Here is a 20,147-nt window from a genome sequence, read left to right on the forward strand (position 1 = left end):
GATTGCTAGGTTGACACCATAAATTAACTGCGGGCCAGATTGAAACTCACTCGCAAGGATAAACAGGCAATTTTGTACCACGACAATGCTCGTTTGCATACAAGCCACAAAACTCAAGAAGCACTGCAGCACCTGAGGTTCACGGACATTCTGCCTTATATTGCCTATAGTCCGGATCTTGTGTCCTGCGACTTTTGGCTCTTCCCCAAACTTATCGATCATCTGAAGGGACAACGCTACAGTTGTGACGCAGAGGTCAAAACAGCAGTTCAGCAATGGTATATGTCTCACACACACAAAAGAAAGTTATCACCTTGGAGGCATTACTTTCTTTATCACCCACGTATTTTATAATCATTTACTTTCTCATAATCATTTGTCTCCTTTAGCCTAAAGAACAAAACTTTGTGACGTAACACTACACATTTCAGTTTCTTGTAATCCTTTATTCTATGAGCTCCTGAGAAGATTTTATGAATTGTAGGATAAAGTAAGAGGGGAAAATAGGGACAATAACAGCTTCTATTGATCTTTGTATCTGTCAGCCTTATAAAATACAGAAGAAGAGAATCTGCAAACAAACTCTTTAAGAAAACAAGAAAAGAAAATGAAGCTGTTATTTAAGAGCAACTCAAGGCCTTGTTTTTTTTTCAATTCCAGCGATGAAACTGGATGAAACAGATGACTCTTTAACAACACGCAAGATTTTAATGAGACTTTGTGTTTGCACAGACAACGAACATTATTGAACATTTGAAGAAAAACATCATCAGAATAAACAAATGATCTTTTCTTGTTTCTTAATCTCAGATCAAAGGTTAATACCAACAACCATTATTTGATTGTTTACTGCTCTTTAGTTTCATGTTTCTGTATTTACCAATATGTTTTTTCTTTCTTTTAGAAAATCTGTTTAACGATTGTTTAACAAAAGCTCATTAAAATTTTACTCACATAAAGAAAAAAGAATTAATAAGAATCACTGTCGACTTTACTAAGATTACTTAAATTCATTAACGATTTTTAACTAACAGTTCTACAAAATTTTAACGAGATGTTCTTCGTGCCTATTTGGCTAGCGTATACGTAGTCAATGAGGGAAACTTCAGTTCGATTCCAGATGAGAGCACATGTGTCTTGGATACTATTAACGTATGTCAACTATTTGGATCGAAATTTAGACACTGACATGCATGTGTATATCCACACGTAGCTCAGAAAATATTAAATATTGAATCGGTGAGTCGAAAGAACAGTACAAAATCAGCCAGTTTGAGATAACTGCAAAAAAGTAACACTAAAACCATAGAACTACACGCTGCAATGAAGAACAGTACAATTTGCAAGCCCTCGCACGTTATAGCAGCTACAAAAAGCAGCCATATTGCTGATGGAGTGGAAAAGCAGTATCTGTCCTGGTCTAGCACTACTTATCCCCTCACGTATAATTCGGCTTTCAGATGGCGCTAGGAGCGTAGCGCTTCTGGTTGAAAACTAAACCTTTTTAAGTGTTGATGCTTACTCTATCACTTGCACAACCTGTTATCGTTTCTCTTGTGAATGGGGTATGTTATTACTATAGGACGGCCAACAAGAGATGGTCTCTGACGTTTCTTACCACATTCGGTGGGACATTGCAGCCCCTACTTTGATGCCAGTGTTACCAACCACGATCACTCTGTCTTATACCATTAATTAAATTGCCACTACAGTTGCACCGAAAAAAACCTTGACACGCGAGTAGTGGCAATCTCACTGCGAGCTGTCAGAGATGTTCTCTTACTGGACGCACTATAGACTTCGGATTTTAGGGCAAATGCCTATTTTTTTCCTTTCACAGTATGGCAATAAAACTTTGGAGTTTTACGAATTACGAAAATTTAGGCCCATTGGAACAATGTTTTAGTGACCTAAAATGTCCTGAAAGAAGTGTTAGCGCCTATTTTTTTTTTTTGCCTTTTTTGTCCTTTAAAAGCCTAAAATAACCTATAACAAGAAAATAGCAATTTTTCACGTATTTTCTTAACAATTAAAAAATAAACAAATATTTTATTTACAGAACAGCTTTTGCGAAAGCTTTGTAGCAAATGTGTTGGATCGCACGGCAATAGTCTTGACGGGGAGAAAGAGATGCTTCCGGAAGAGTACTTTTATCAAATGCAAGCAAATTCAAAGATAAACCTACAACATCGGTTTCATTTGAGAAAACATTCTGAGCAACGAAAATGATTTTAACAGACAAAAGACACAGATTGTAGATAACTTAGAAAGACTTTTGATCATTTACTGTTCTGTAAATTACGAATAAAATCTTCCTATTGTGATATGTATATGTATTGTTGAAAGACATAAATAAAGATGTTTGGGAAATTTACAATTGAAATTTTAGAGCCTATTTTTTAATTTTTAGCGCCTATTTTCGTATTTTGAGGGCCTATTTTAGGCGCCTAAAACATAAGTTTTTCGTGCCTAAAATTCCGAAGTCTAGTTATTACATTGATGGTTTTAAAGTTATGAGCAATGAGTGACAGCAACAGTGAGTCGTCGAGAGAAAATGATGAAGTATGTGCCTAACAGAGCATTACCATTCTGCAATGGAATATCTACTTCGGAAACCACCGAGAAAGATGAAGACATCTAATTTTGTAACATTTTTGTGTTTATTGAATGTTTCCCTTTTTCAAGTGTTTGAGCGCCCCGATATTGATTTGTTTATTAAATACTATTTCTTTTGCTTTGTTTAATATGAAGGATGTTTAATTTATTTTCATAAAATATTGTTTCAATGTTGTACTGTAGTTGGATTATTAACAGTGAACAATTCATTAAGTGAAATTGATTGGAACAACAGTACATGTCCCACAATAATAAATATTTCATTTAAAATGTATGGTACATGTTAAAAAAAACATTAGGCAAATACAAACATTCTTATTGGTTAGAATAACAGTTTTAAAAAGTTCCCATTGTCATAATATCGACTATATTTATGACATTTGCAAACAAAAGTTATTTTTGCAAATATCTCAAAATGCGTTTGTTTTCGGACTAGTACTGTTTTTCCACTCACCGACTCAATAGTTTGGGGGCTAATATCTATACTTAACAACTTCAATCATTTATTTCAAATTTATGCAAACAATAGACTTAGTTGGAAAATGACTTAACTTATCAAATAAAACTTGAGACATTAGATTTAGATAATTACCCAACACTGATGCTGTGGCCTTACGGCTACCGTATTCTGATAATGGCTAACATGTTCATATAAAAGTAGGAGTTTTGATTGGAAGTAAGATTAACACTTTAAGTCAAATATTAGCAATGTGTTTAGCAATTCATAGCTGCCAATATTTGAACGGAGAGGATGATGAGGTCGAACTATCCTCTCTGATGGTCACTCGAATACTCTCTCGGGTTCACTATTCCTTTTGTCCACATACCTTCTCTTCGTAGTTTTTGGTGGAGTCATTACTCTTTCGTCTTACCTTTACATTACAAGAGTTTCTTCATTGTTTCGAAGTAGGAAGTATTTGTTATTCAAACCAAAATATTGCTACACAAGTTTTGTTTTTTTTTTTAAATAGAAGAAATGTTCTGTCTGCACGTAATTTTTTAGTTGCTATATGATCTTGATTGTTCTAAAAATGTGAATGACCTAACAGCACCAGACTGGGAATTGAATTTTATTTCTATTTAAAATATGAAAAAAATGAAAAGTATTGAGATAATTAGTTAATAAAAGATCTTTTACCCTTACCAAATAGTTTGACATATTACATTATGTTAAGCTGTAGGTTCACATCTCATACAACCTCAGTGGTGAAGGGATGATAAACTTCAATCCAATCAATCAATCAATCAAACTTAAAAACAATCCTTTAAATTATGTTGGGTAATACCAGAACGGTGAAGGATAAACTTGATTAATTAATATGTGTTCAGTAGTTTTAATATTATACTTTTAATGATTGTTAGTAAAACTAGCAGTCAATTTTTAATACGTAATGTCTTCAATTTAATATGGTTACAACAGTAGTTTCCTTAGCAAGAGGTTAATTACAATTTAACTATGGATTAAAGTGAAGGATCATTGGTGGTACCGACGGACAATGAATTAAATCATACACTAAAACAAGTTACTAAATTGATAGTAGATGTCTACCATTTCAGGTTGCAATTAAAGAATGGAATGGTTGGAATCTATAACTGCAATACTGAATACATATATACAGGGTGTTACAAAACAACACCGATAACATTTGGGAAGTGATTTCTGACATCAAGATAAAACAAAAAGTATAGACCAACTTGGGTGCAGAAATTAGTCATTTCATTTACACAACCCACCGGTATCTATCACAGTACAATGAAAGCAGATTAAGATTGATAGTATAGCCCCTCGCGTTGGACTGTCTGTAGCCACTTCCCTGGTAGTTCCTCGATTCCATGTCGATACTATGTATTGTCCTTAGACACAAAGAAGTAAGTCACTGCTGTATTCACCTCCCGCTGGTTGGTGACATCTCTTATTTCAAGAAGTGTGCCATGGACCGAAACAGGGAATAGTAATCCAAAGAGATTAGGTTAGGATTATATGCCAGATTGGAATCAGTTCGAGGCCATCAAGTTCCTGAATTTATTGTTGCGTTTTTCTAATGTGATCTTGCCTTATCCTGTTGCAGCAGGGAGAGCTTTCGGATCACTAATGCAGAATATTTTTTTTAGCATACTCTAGCACACATTCGCTCCAACTCGTAGTGGTTCCAACAGGTCCAAAACAAGGACAAAATTGTAATTTTTAAAGTACGAATGTTCTCACTTTTTGACTGGATATTTTCTCTAGTATGTGTGTCAGTAATAAAACTGAAGGCCATGGAGAGATAAGCCTCTCGTCAAAGGACGCTGATAGCTAAAAGTAGTAGGTTGTGTGTGTGTGGCTTGCTCTAAAGCGTTAGTGTAGTAAAACACCCATTGTTTCAATACAAGATAGTGTCATCCGTGGTTATTTCGGGTGAATAATGTGTTATATGAATTTACTTGTGTATTTTCTCGAGTTAAATCCATAAAGTAATACATTAGAAGGTACACAGTTGGTTCTTGATGAGTTAATACATAACAATGTGACTAATTTAATTTGAAGTCCTATTTTTGTAATTATGCAGTGCCGTAAAATTTTCTCGATGTTTCCTGATGCTGAAATCTACTGTTATAAGCAGTGGCGGCGGTTGGAAGTTAAAAGTGGGAGGGCAAGACATGATCTGAACAATTGTATATCAATTTTAGATTTCCTGGTTTTCTAACACTGATGAAAGGTTGTATAACTAATAGGATACTATCTTTTTCACTTAAAATATCGTATATCGTATTTCTATTTTATTAAGTAAATATATAAGAGCAATACAGGTAGGTACTAGTCCTTTATACTCTAAAACAACGAAAGTGTAAGAAGATATTTGAGTTCTTGCTCACGAACATCTTAAAATTCTGTCTGGAAAGTTGTGTGATAAGATTATTTAATAAATTTGCAAAACAAATAAATAGAAGGGATAATATTAATCATAGTAATGAATAATGACACTTGTTTTGCAGAAGTTATATTGAAACTGGGAATTAATGAACAATTTATACTTTTAATTTCACACATGCCATCAAATGAATGTTTTTACTCTTAGAAAATGAAATATAGTAAGTACTGCAAGCATATGCTAGGACATTTAAAGAAATATGCAATTGCAATATTAATTGCTTTGAATTGCAATTAAAACGCAATTCCTGTAGCTTTCTTAACTCCACGGGAAGACAAATAACCAATACGTACTTACGCAACGGCAAATATCATATGGCCCCATTTCTTTCTATAAAACAGTAATACATACAAAACCATTACCAGGGTGTCTACATTCTGGAAAATAAGTGAAAGTCAGGTAAGTAAAATGTATCTGGTGAAGTCAGGGAAATGACGGATTGGTCAAGGAAAATCAGCGAAAAATCGATTTAAGTCCATTGTTCAATTACTGAATATATGAAATAGGTTTGATTTCTTTACTGTTACGGGATGCAAAATGTGGTGTTCTTAATTGATATTGAGGGAGTCAGTGTTCTCTAATATACAGTAGTTGTTAAAACTAATTTTCTGCGAGAAACACATCTAGCTGCATCCTGGCATATTTGCTCAAAAGGGTAGACGCTGTTCTAGAAGAATTGCATCGTGTCAAGAGGATATGTGAACAAGTGGCTGAGAACGCGAAGAAATAGTATCTCCAGCTCACAGTGAAAGCTCAGACTGAAGAATTTAAGGGACACTCGAATGAATTCATAGCCAATGATAGAGGTGGTATTGGACTTGATGAGTTTTTTACTTAGTCTTAGGAAATGGGAAGAACTTCGTTGACTTATGGTCAGTTATGAAATTGTGTTTTATCTTCTTTTACGGAAACACATTTTTTGAAAGTGTTTTCACAATAAATAAAATTCTCATTGTTGAGAACTTACAAGAAGAATTTCTGGTGGCTCAACGGATCATACATGATTCTGTGATGAGAGTAGGTGGATCATCAATAAATTCAGTGAGAAGTTCAATGAGACAATATCAGGTGTATTTGGAAAAGAAAATAGAAATAAATGCCGGAGACGAGAAAAGGAGAGAGAAACGGAAGATTCAGCAACAACTAACGAGCTAGAGGAAGAATAAAAGAAAACTACGGAGACAACAAGAAGGATATTCAGATCCATGAGAAGAAAACTATGCGAGAAAGGATGAAAACAAATTTCGAAATGGGTTGCATTTAACAACTGCACCAGCAAAAATATGTGTTACATAATGTTTTTTTTTAATAATCAGTAAAATCATGTATGAACTGTTTATTACTATAGGCAATATTATAATGCTGTGTAATTGGTATTATAATGTGTAAGTATATGATGTGTAATTTTTTCATATCGTAAGTACTCTGTATACTGCACACTTTCGTTTGTAACTTTACATTTTGTGTAATAGGTAGGCGTAATCAATATCGGCGTAATGCACATGTTTGTAAACTTACATTCCTTTGGAAAGAAAATTGAAAAAAGAAAGAAATAGAAGCGGAAGAGAACAAGGCCAACTATGGGGAGTGTGGCGGCTGGAGTTTCTTTTTTCTATATTTTAAAGTTATCTAGGGGGGTTAGGGAAATCCGGAACTTTCGACATGGAAAGTCAGAGATTTTTTCTCCAAATTGTGTGGACACCCTGTTTTAATTTCCAAATGAAACTATATAAATTAGGGCGTCACATCAAAAAAGTGGGGGGCAACTGCCCCCTCTTGCCCCCCTAATCGCGGCTCATGGTTATAAGGTATGTGATTTTTCTAGATTTACCATCTAAAAAACAAATTGCGGTGTCCTGCGGTTTTAAATTATATTGTAAATAGTATCTAGCTATGCCAAATGAAACAGAAAGCGAGATTAACTCCGTAGCAAAACAACAGTCATTTCTATCGATTTTTATGTAAGCACGGGTGTTTTCCATTGTTTCCAATTGAAAATAAACTGTCTTTGTTTAGAATTAAGTACTGCAGCAGCATATTATTACAAGTAAATTTTCCAATACACAGGTTGAAAATGGAATATCGACGCCGACGAGAAATGTTGAACAGAATTTTACATTTACAATCTGGTGGGAGTAAGGAACAAAAAGTATCCTTGTTTAACCATGCAATACTAGAAACAAGGATAGAAGATTCAGACAAGGAGCGGAAACATTGACAGGGATATTTCGCGATTTTGTAGGAGTTATTTTGCCGACTAGACAAGGCGGGTAGGAATTCACAGACATTTCTGAAAAGCAACGCAAAGTGGTTGGACTAAGACTTTACTTCCAAAATTAATGTGGAAATTCCATCTTCTATTAAGAGAAGACGAGCGCGAGCAGTATTACATCGAAGAGAAGGAAAACTGGATCTGCGAGTTTCCGAGAATGCAGAATCTTTAACATTTGCAGCAGCTATGAAGCAAAGGAAAAGTGGCAAAACTAACTGACGAAATGCAGAAATCGCCAACAATAACAATCAAAATTAGGAGAGCTTGGCAGTCTGTTTCAAAAAGCCGCCCTATTGGGAGCTACACAGAAGATAACGCATTAGCTCTGTTCCTCGATGCAGTTGAAACAAAATATTCGTATCTCTTGTACAGGCAACGGCGAAACATTTAAATGCTGACATTTGTCCATCATATAAAAGAATTCTGGTTGCTAAAAACCGGTGTTATCCACAAAATGTAACTTCATCAGAAGAACACTCTGAAGTTAATCTTCAAAATTTACTAGATCATACTACGCATCGACTGCTACAAGTGCAAGAGCCAAGATTGGACCAAATCCTTAAAAAATATCTAGAGTCACTCATACTTTTGTCCAAGTTTGGATTTGATGGAAATAGTGACCAGTCGCAGTACAAAGAAAGGGCAGAACAAGATGATATTTAACATATGTTTGACGCCATTAGTCCCACTACAACTATACTTCACGAATGATCGATTTGAGCAAACATTAATACGTCACAATCCTAAACCATCTTTCACACTCTTTTGTCGGCTTATTAAATTTTAGTTTCGAAAAGAGCCCAATATCTCGTGAAAAATTAAAAACGTAAAATATTCTACGAATGTGTGATTAGGGTATAATAACAATAGCTATTCTTAAAATTAAAAACAAGAAGAAAACAACCACCAATTTCAACGTTATCATTTGAATAATGTAGTATTTAAGACAATTATTGCTTGGGCTCATGCATGAAAATAGAATCATTCATTTACACGTGTGAATAATGTGCTAAAACATAGGTTCACTTTCTCAGCCAGCAATAATTAGATAAATTTAATGTGAAGAACTCAGTTCACGTTTTTATATTTTTTATCTCAAAGCATTTATTTCCTCTCCTTTTTTCGGTAAAAAGAAAATGTACTCCATTTACTTCAGGGTAATATAGGAAACAGTGTTGTCATAATTTACTTTGGACGGAATGAATTGCACCATAAATTTTCCTTAAATTACTCTTCTCTGCACAGTTGCTATTACTAAATGTGTAAACTAGGAACGGAAGGCGAATTAATTCAGAAACGTTTATTTCTTCTGTGCTTTGTACACAAGCACAAAAGTGTGTATACACAGGATATTAAATCCACTATTATTAGTGTAGATTTCCAAAATGACCAAGAAACAAAACAGATAAAGGCTTGCCAAAAAAAAAAAAAAAAAAAAATAGGAAGGGAAAAAAGTTAAGTTTTCGTAAATTATTTATTAAAAATTTCCGAAAAGACTTACAAAATGTCTCATATGGGTTAGTGTATAATAACACAGCCACACATACATACACACACACACATCACACACACACACACACACACACACACACACACATATATATATATATATATATATATATATATATATATATATATATATATATATATATATGTGTGTGTGCTAATATATAAAAATAAAATAAATAATTTAAAAGTTCTGAGCAGCGGCCCCCAGGATATCGATTCCATGTATTTTGTTACACAGAATCCAAATTTCGAAACCCTCAGAAGGATCGAAACCCTTGTCAAATTTTTTGTTATGGGTGAAAAACTTGGACAATTTTGAATAGGGAGAATATATCAATACAAAAAAAAAGTTCTGAGCAGCGGACCCCAGGATATCGATTAGATGTATTTTGTTACACAGAATCCAAATTTTGAAACCCTCAGAAGGATTGACCTTGTCAATTTTTTTGTTATGGATGAAAAACTTGAGCAATTTTGAATAGGGAGAATATAGCAATACAAAATAAAAGTTCTGAGCAGCGGACCCCAGGATACCGATTAGATGTATTTTGTTACACAGAATCCAAATTTCGAAACCCCGGAACGATTGACCGAGACAATTTGAGCGATTTTGGATAGGGAGGGCACACATTTTTTGCCCATAAAACAAAATTGACACGGTCAGTCGTCCTAGGGGTTTCGAAATTTGGATTCTGTGTAACAAAATACATCGCATGCATACACTGGGTTCGCTGCGCACAACTTTTATTTATTTATTTTTCATGTAGTTGTATAATCGATTAAAGAAACCCTTAAACGAACAATAGGAGCCCAAGGCCTCCTTTGTGATGTTTCTTATTTTATTTGGATACTAAATACTTTTCTACAACTTCATGTTTTTGAGTCATCTTCCGTTATATCTGTATCAACCATATTTAAACATTTCAAAATTTGCAAACTTGCTAATTACCAGAATATTACAATTAACTTGAAATTCCTCGTATCTGGACTTTGGAATTTCGCAGGTCCCTATTTGTGTTAATGGTTTTGATGATTTTTTTTGGTCCTTACGTTCTTTGATAAGAAGTATAGAGGGTTTCATAAAGAACGCAACTTTTGAAATGCCCGCCATTTCTGTTCTACTAAGTTGGCAGCACTGAACGTTACACGATTTTCATCTGCTGTCTCTGTGGTTAGTAGTCACGCACCGAATAGTGCATGCTTATCGTCTAGTTTCTGTACTGGAACGAATGGAGTGCTTCACGACGGAACAGTGTGTTTTCATAGTGAAAACTTATTACAGTACAACCCCTCAAATCCGAACCCCAGAAATCCGAAAACCCTGCAAATCCGAACACGTTCTCAGGGAAAAAAAATACTACAGCTGGAAAATGAAAAAAAAAAGATTTAATCCCACAAATTTAGTTTTTTTTTAAGGTTTTAACATTTTTAGACTTAATGCTTATTCAAAACGTTATAAAATACAGTTAAGTTTAGATAAAATAGGAATACGTCTACTTACGTATTTCAAAAAATCCAAAACAATGAAATCATTTTAGGTTAACTGGATTACGATTCACACGAAAAATCACCACTGGGCCACCTTGTCTAACCTCAGTCGTTGTTTTACCGCCAATTCAGTGACGAATTAAGTACGTAATATTATTTCCTGGGTAATCCGAACTCCCCGAAATCCGAACAGGCTTCAGCCCCAATTAGTTCGGATTTGAGGGGTTGTACTGTAGAAGATTTAATGTTCACAACCAAACCGGTTTTCTCAAATTTAGCAATCAGTATGATCACAGTCGACTTATTCGATGCATTACGTTGACCAAACATTCCACGGGGTCTGCGAACAGTCTTTGCAAAACATTCACCTTATTTGTGATAAGTTTTCACTAACAAGGGAACATCTTATATTGATATTAGGATTGCCCAATCAAACAATCCCCAATCGATAGAGGAGTGGAGAAAAGTGAGAAATCCAACGTTTTACGGGCCGACACCCAGAAACACAGGAGATACAGAGGAAGGAAAAATCTAGAATCATGTGAAGATAGCTTTGCAAAAGATACACTGACACAAAAAAAACTTCAAGATAATTAAAGTAATCAAAATGAAATTTACACAACAGTATAGTAAGCAAACATTGTACCCACAGACATGCTTAATAACATCATATGTAATGCAGTATTGCCAACGGAGAAAAAATGAAGTTTTGTTACATGGCACGGAACAAAAATTATAACATCTAGCAAATCTAATTATGAGTAAAGCCATACCTGTGAAGTCTTGATACAGTGTTGCCAACGTTTGAAGATAAGCCTATATGAATTCCTATCTGAATCTCGGATGTAGAAGAGTACATACAGTATATGATTCGATCTAGTTGGAACCAAAACATGAGACAGCAAACAAGAATATAATCACTGAAGTACAAAAATAACTGACGAAGCACAGTGTCGAAGCAGTGACGAATAGTACCAAAACACAGCACATAAGCTGAAATGATCTATGCCCTTGGATGACCAAGTGGTCCGCAAAGGTTGACAACACCGTACATCAAGACTTCACAGATAAGGTTATACTCATAATTAGATTGGTAGATGTTATAATTTGTGCTCCGTCTCATTTAACAAAACTTCATTTTCTGCTCAGTTGGCAACACTGCATTACATATGATGTTATTAACCATGTCTGTGGGTACAGTGTTTGCTTACTATACTGTTTTATAAATGTCATTTTGATTACTTCAATCATCTTGAAGTTCTTTCTGTGTCAGTTTATCTTTTGCATTACTATCTTCACATGACTCTAGATCCTTCTTTCCTCTGTATCTCCTGTGTTTCTGGGTGTTGGCCAGGGTTGGGTAATTACGCGTAAAAAAAGGTTTTCTACGTGACGTGTAAAATACGCGTAAAAACGCGTAATTTACGTAAAATATGTAAAGTACGTAAAAAATTACAAACAGGTCTACAAATTGCAAGAAAACGTTCTATGCGCTGAGCTTTAAAACAATTCTTCCTAAAATTGTATGGAATCTAGCTGGATTTTGCAAAACTTAATCCGTGAGCATAAACTGGGAATTTTGTATTGGCTTTGTAAAGTAGCATTGTATAATACGGTTTGCATGCGTGACTGTTCAAAACCTATTTCATCATGTTTCATGTTTTAAACCCTCCGTAATCGAGAAAAGTTTTATGCCAGAGAAGCCATGGAAGAAACTATTGTGCAATATAACAACAATGGTAAGCCTTCGTGGTCTCCATTTGTGACGACTTTCTGCAATGTCTGAGAAAAGCACCACGAACAAGTAGAGGAGTTTGTGTTGGAAAACCTCGGCCCTTCAGGAATAACTAGCTACCAGCAATATCGGGGAAAATGTGGAAATTTTGAAGAACTTATGAAGAAGGGAATTACAACACCACGCACATTCTGGTATTTCGCTACTCGGCAACATAAGGAGTTGTCGGAATTTGCTATGAAGTTACTGGACATCCTAGCATCTTCAGCGCAAATTGAAAGACTTTTTCTCAAATTGGTCCTTTGTCCATAACGTCACAAGAAACCGGCTCAGCTTCGAACGTTCGAAGAAACTACTTCAAATATACTACACCCTCAAATTACAAATTGTTTCTTTCCACACGCACACACACACACACAAAAAGGAAAAAAATGAAATGAAATCTTTGAATTTTACGTCCCACGGTTATGCCGGTTAGGCTAAAGGAGACGGTGATGATGAGTAATGAATGAAATGGTGGAATGAAGGAAGTGGGAGGAAACGAGAGAACCCCGAGAAAACCCACGCACACGGTGCTTGTCCACCACAAGGTTCACTTGGCGGGGGCTGGGATCGATCCCGGGACCCCAAGCACCAGAGGTGAACGCTCTACACTGAGCCACCGCGGCCACACAAAAAGGAAGAAACAAGTACTTCAATATTCTGTTGAGTATTTTCTTCAGTTTTGTCTATTTATTATGAACATGAAATATGTCTACATTAAATGTTCAAATGATAGTCAAGTGCTAAGGGAAGTAATATATTTAGTGTTGTTGGACTTGGAAGAAAAGAGCAAAATAAATTAGTTCATTCCAAAAAATTTAGTATAATATTCTGTTGGATGCTTTTATATTTTTTCAGTTGTGTGTGTTTAAAATGAGAATCTAATAACTTTTACATCGAAAATTCAATATGTCCCAGTGCTGAGTGAAGTGGTATATATAGTATCGTTGAGACGTGGAAGAAAAACAAATCAGTTTATTCTAAAATTTCATTATTTCAATATTCTGATCAGTATTTTTCGTATCAGTTATGTATGTGTGTTAGTGTGTATTATGAAGGTGAAATGAGCCTAACAGTCAATCTCTTTTTCTTTTCTAATAGAAGTTTCAAAGTATACTGAAATGTTTCGAGTTTTATATTAAAAGCTGCAAAGGTATAACAATAAATTATTATAATCAAAAGGTTACTTGATACTTTCAAACATATCCGAACCAACACATATTTTTAATGTGTGTGCTTATATGTTGGGTGGTTGTGCTTGGGTGTGCGCTAATAGGTGGAAAGTAGTAGTGGTCCGGCGAGGGTCTATCCAAAATTATCTTTTATTACTATGATTTGGCATGAAATCATTACTTTTAAATATAATGTTTAGAAGATAATAATGTTTTAATGCTTAAATAAGAAAACTATGCTTACAATATAACCGACTATTCAAAATGATCTTAGTTTTAATGAAAGAAATATAGTTTTCTACGTCTGCGTAAAAAACTGGTTTTCTACATGACGTATATTACTAGTAAATTACGCGTAATTTACGTAAAATACGTAACAAGTAAATTACCTTGCCAACCCTGGTGTTGGCCCGTAAAACTTTGAATTTCTCACTTTTCTTCACTCCTCTATCGATTGCACATTGTTTGATTGGGCAATGCTACTATCAATATAAGATGTTCACTTGTAAGACAACACGCTTTTCCGTCGTGAAGGGCTGCATTCTTACTCATATAGAAAACAGATGATGATCATGCGCTATTCGCACCCCCTAACTAGTAACCACAAAGATAACAGATACACATCGTGTAATGTTTGTATAATGAACAGTATATAATTATTCTGTTCTCAAAATCTTCATCATTATTATACAGTATTAGTTGTTCGTCCCAATTATATTGACTGCAACGACTTTTGAATCCTGGAATTTATCCAATTATACAACTGTCTTACATCATGTATGATACATCGGAAGATTTTGATACAATTTGTGGAGCTTTCTACCAAACGCACACTTGAGAAAACAGCAGAAGTACACCAACAATATTGCCACACTTTGCAGATATGATGAACTGGCAGGAAAAAAATAAAAGCACTTACAGAACTATAACAGGAACAGAAGTAATTATTCGAATTAAACGTTAACAATGATAACAACGAAAATATAACGTAACAAGAACAAAAAATAACAAGACGAAATTTAGTGTCAATCCGGCAACACTGTACCACCAGCAGATATTCTCCGAATAGCGCAAGAGAAGACACTGGCAACATTTCATGGATGGGGGGTTGGCGATCGGAATACACCCATGCGTAGTATTCGGTGGTGAAATCGGTGGATCTAAGTCAAGCATTACGATTCCTTGCAATCACTTACAGCAAAAGTCACGTTCATTTGCACACAACGAAAATGCAATTTATGAACGAAAAATGAACGTTTTAATCAACTAGAAAATTGTATTTTCTAATACAAGAAAGAACCTTGAGGTAACAGATACTTTAATGAGGACCAAACTTTGCTAAAAGTGAAAAGGAACAATGTTAAAATGAGAGATAAGCATAATCGAATGTGATAAAGTGTAACTTTAAATTATAGTTTACATAAACTTACTTTAGTTTTCTTTCTGTTTTTTTTTTTCTGTACGAGTTTCCAATTTTTACGTTTTATTTATTTTATTTATTTATTTATTTAACAATCACCAGATACAGCTCAGAGGCCATTTTACACTGGATATTCAACAACAACAACAACAATGCAAAGGATTTGGGAAGGTATCGGCCAGGGCCTGTTTTAGTAGGTACCATCCCGGCATTTGCCTGGTAGGACTGAGGGAAACCCTGGAAAACCTCAGTCAGGATGGTCGGCAGCGGGATTCGAACCCACGACCTCCTGAATGCGAAGCCAACACTCTACCACTTGAGCTACTTCGCTCGGTTTTATTTTCATCTTACAATATATTCCATCTACCATTTTCTCCCGTCTCTTTACTAAAACTCAAGAAACTTGGGAACAACGCACTAATCATTTACCCACTTGTAAACACGACAAAGGAAAACGACAATTTATGAACATCTGAAGAAATGCAGTGTTACACAACACACAAAATTAGAGATCCCGGAACTTGTGTCCTTGATTTTCTGGATAAAATCTACTGCTACTACGAAATAAGGATAGAAGAACAAAAGAGCAAGAGCTACAACAACGACCGGACAGTAAATGAACTTTGTTTCTCGTTGGTCGCCACTGATGAGAACAAGTCCAGCGTTGGCAGATGTCAAAGCAAATAGACCAATGTCTCCCGACACAAAACCTTTGTCGAACAGCGCTGGAAGTTCATCAATCAGAGGATTATTCATTGACTGCTTGGGTCGACGCTAATTTCATTATTCGTTCAACTGTAATTCCCTGATTTTCCTTCAACATTGGTTGTGATTTTCAGTCTCTATGTGTATGTATGTCTATAGGAGTGTATTCGTGTGTGTAAATAAAAAAAAAGTCATGCCAAATGAAAGCAGCTTAAAATTATACAATTAGAATAAAAATAATTGACTAGATATCGAAATGATTTTTCATCAAGTTATTATAAATGATTCACCAAACCCACAGAACAAAACATACTTGAAGCCCGATGTAAACAGACATTTAATCCTAGAAAAACATGGCAACACTCAATTAGTGAAGACTTTTGTTTATTATAGCAAAAGGCTTGGTCAAATCAACAACCTAATATTACTAATTGGGTCTTCAAAGGAAGATAAGTACGGTGGTTGTTTGAAAACCTTTCATTTTAATTTGTTTACCAGCATGTTTAAACAAAAAAAGCGATTTATTTCCGCATGGTGAATTTGAACTCATTACGAACCTTTTACTGTAAATATAAAAATAGATTTAAAAAAAGTAACGTAGGTTTAGTTCTGTAATGTTACGATACGAAGTTAGGTGAGCAGTTGAAGTGTTTCCAAACAACATTGAGTATATTATTTATAACGAAGACACTTCGTGACACCATCTCCACAATTTTGAATACAAATGAAAATGTACTAAATTTTACGAATACATAGAAATCTCTTTGTTTTTGTCTTTTATGAGAAGCCGTTCGATACCCCCAATAAGCGCAACTGGTTCGAATTCTGTGTTAAATTGTAGATTCACATCTTATATAGCTTTATTGCTGGAAATAAACCTCCAATAATGTGGAATAACCAATTCCTCTCATAGTAACTATGAAAGTGTCACTTTATAAATTTCTAAACAAGGTTATATTCTTTATTCGTTCTTGCGTGCGAGGTTGTAGACAAATTCTGAAAGTCTGTTGAAACTCTCTCAGTAACCCGTTGCGACCTAAGAAACAACTAAAATGTAATAACTAGAGACTGGATGTCAGGCAAAATGCCTAATCCTAGAAATGCATAGAATAGCAGCATTAGTCACTAAAGCAATTATTTAGGCAGTACGGGTCGAAATAGGCAAAATAAAATTGGCTTAAATCGAAACTATTACCCCCCTTATAAACTTTAAAACTTTATCTGATCATATCGGCTCTTTCTTTTGACATACGCCTCATATATTTGCGTACTATTGTGATCTTTTTCTTTCTCTCGCCTTATTGAGTTTAGAATATCAGACAGGTTGATTTTAATAATACACAAATAATAATGTATGACAGATAAATCATTTATTAAATGGAATAATAATGGAATTATTCAGATATTTGTAAGTCATGAAATAATTCAGAAAGGAGTAAAGTATACTTTGTGGAGTTAGGGTCTTGCACTAAATGATTAAGGAAAGGACTCATCAAATGTATCGTATAGAGGTGTGTTGCGTATAAGACGAGATGAGAAAAGAAATAAGGTTTTTTCCTTCGGTAAATTCTATAGACGTCTCGTCTCGTCTCATTTCTCAAGGAATTATTTCTAATTTCGTCCTGATTCTTATAGAATTCTATCTCGTCTCGTCTCGATTTTCGAATTATCTTTCCATAAAGCTTCCATCGGTACGTGTGCACTAACGTATCTTTCGTTAAAACTCAACTATTGTCAGTTTCCAAAATACTTCGTAGACCTAGGATATACGAGGTGCATTCAGAAAGCAAGTTTTACTAGGGCGGTGAACACAAGACCGTTACCTTATCAGATAGAGCCCATGTGACACCACCACTTTTCAATATATTTGGACCGGAATTCAGACACTTTTCATATCATGAAAATCACTCAAACATATGTACTTTCCAGGCTATACGGTGGGTGGTTAAATACGTCCCATTGGTACAACTGTAAAAGATCGGTTGTCACCCTAGATCTTGCACCGAGCGATTTTCCTTCCTTCTTACGCCTCAAGAAATGCCTATCCAGTAAGCACTTTGACAGTGATTAACAACTGCAAAAGGCTATCATACATTGGTTCTACTTCCAGGCGATCGACTGTTACGACATCGGAACTCAAAAGTTGATCCCACGGTATGACAAATGATTGAATTCCATTGGTAAATATTTGGAAAGTACTGTTACTTGTGGTAGTAAATATTTCAAGGTCACTGTGTCTTCTTTGTGTTTATGGCCCTAGAGAAACTTACTTATCGGACGTGCTTCATGGGATGAAAAGTGTTTATGTGACCCATGTTAAATCAAAACGCCTAATCCATACTTGCCGTATCAACTTCTGTTTCTTCTTAAGATGCAATGAGAACCACCTTTAATGCGTTCAAATTTCCAAATTCGAACCCGGAACCTTGTGCACCAAAGGCGCGCATCTTATTCACTGGACTAATGGAAAAAGCTCATTGCCTATTTTGTTCCACCATATTCTTTCTTTCTATGCTTTGAAGGTTGTCTGCTCTTATATTACCATCCTTTTATATGTGAAAATTAGGTCATTAGGAAGAATCATTAACTTCATGTTTAGTAAAAACAAAAAAAAATAATAAATAAAATAAATAAATAAAGAGCAGCTTAGTAAAGAAAATCTTTACCGGAAAACAAATAATAGAAGCACAACTATAGGTGGATGCTTCTGAGTAGTATAGCAGAAGAAATACAGTAGGCCCTACAAATATATGGTGCACCAAAACCATCAGCCGAGAAAGTTGTAATTGTTGTGCAAACAATTGAACAAACCTTAGAAGTAGAGATGATTACCATAGATTGCTAAAACTTTCTCATCAAAAACTAGTGGATAACCGTAAAGTTCGTTAGGCGTTCGGACAAGGAACTTTTTTGTTTTTAAAGAGGGGATAATTAATGATAAGAAATCTAAATAATACACACATAGGCTACATAAATAATGATAGGATTTATTTCAATCAAAGTTTTAAAGCATACCAAAGGCATGTTTTCGGAGTCCTCCCCTTAGGTATGTATATAAACATTTAGAGGGACAACAGAAGACGCAAATGTGTATGTACTAAAAACAATTGAAGCAGTAGAAAGATATTGTAAATATTATTAACAATCTGAATATTTCTCTATTTATTATCAAAATGTTAGACGTTTGAACACGAAAATTAACAAATTTAATGAAAACTCGTTAGTATATAATCAATATAATGTTATAACTTTAACTGAAACCTGGTTAAACCATGCAGTCTATAGTGAAAAGTTATTCGGCAATAACTATAACACATATAATGTTAGTTCTGACAGAATAAGTAAAAAAGGGACTATACTTATTACAGCTAAGTGGGATATTATATCGAATAAGATTGAAGTACATCATAGTAAAAATTTAGAATTATTATTTGTTACACAACAATGCGCGGTAATATTAACTGGTTTATCAGTATATTTCATTCCTTCATCTACTTTACAAAGTTATCTAGAATTTTATCTATTGTTGAAGAATATCAATTTGCAAAATAGTAATATAATAATTATTAGGAAGTTTAATTTACTCTTGATAAATGGGACAAAATATTTAATGGGAGGAGGATCTAATTACAGACCATTAGCTAATTTTCTGAATCTTCATAATTTAGTTTTACGAATATTATTAAAATATTATAGTAATGGGAAAATATTATATCTCAAATATGGTATCATCTTCTAAGGTTGCTCAAGATGAATTTCCTATAGTTAAAACCGATGCGCATCATCCTGCCTTGTATATCTTTAGACATTTTTTCCCTTTAAATTCTAATGATATTGTAAAATTTGTTCAAGTGCCCACAAAAGACACTTCTTCTTTTTGTTCAAGGGCCCATGAAATATGCTTTTTCTGTTTCTTAAACGAATTAGAACCCGATAGCTAATTACTATCCGAAAATAAAACTGTCCCAATAAACACGCCTTTTCTTTTTTTTCCCCAAGGGTCTAAAAAACATGCTTCCAATACCTAATTATAATCCGAAAATGAAACTGGTTTAATTATGTATCACTTAACGTTATAATATATTTCTTAAACCTAATACTTAGTTTTTCTATTTGAAATTTTTCACTTGCACTATATTTCGCGACGAAATACGAGAAGAACTACTAACTTTGTATTGGTAGCCTCGTTTCATTCGTTAAAAACCGGACTGCTGAGACCCTTCCCTCTAATCTTCTTCCGTCAGTTGCCGCGGGTATTATCTTTCAAACTCCAGTC

The 20,147-nt window shown here is 34.6% G+C and overlaps 1 long non-coding RNA gene across 1 annotated transcript in view; it reads right to left on the reverse strand.

Annotated features, from left to right (window-relative positions):
• The window catches only part of LOC145690171 (uncharacterized), a 315,735-nt gene that overhangs the window by 70,688 nt on the left and 224,900 nt on the right, over window positions 1-20,147 (reverse strand). The gene's annotated exons all lie outside the window — the stretch shown is intronic.

Source organism: Thermobia domestica, chromosome 7, assembly GCF_964235325.1.
Source record: "Thermobia domestica chromosome 7, izTheDome1.hap1.1, whole genome shotgun sequence".
NCBI lineage: Eukaryota > Metazoa > Arthropoda > Insecta > Zygentoma > Lepismatidae > Thermobia > Thermobia domestica.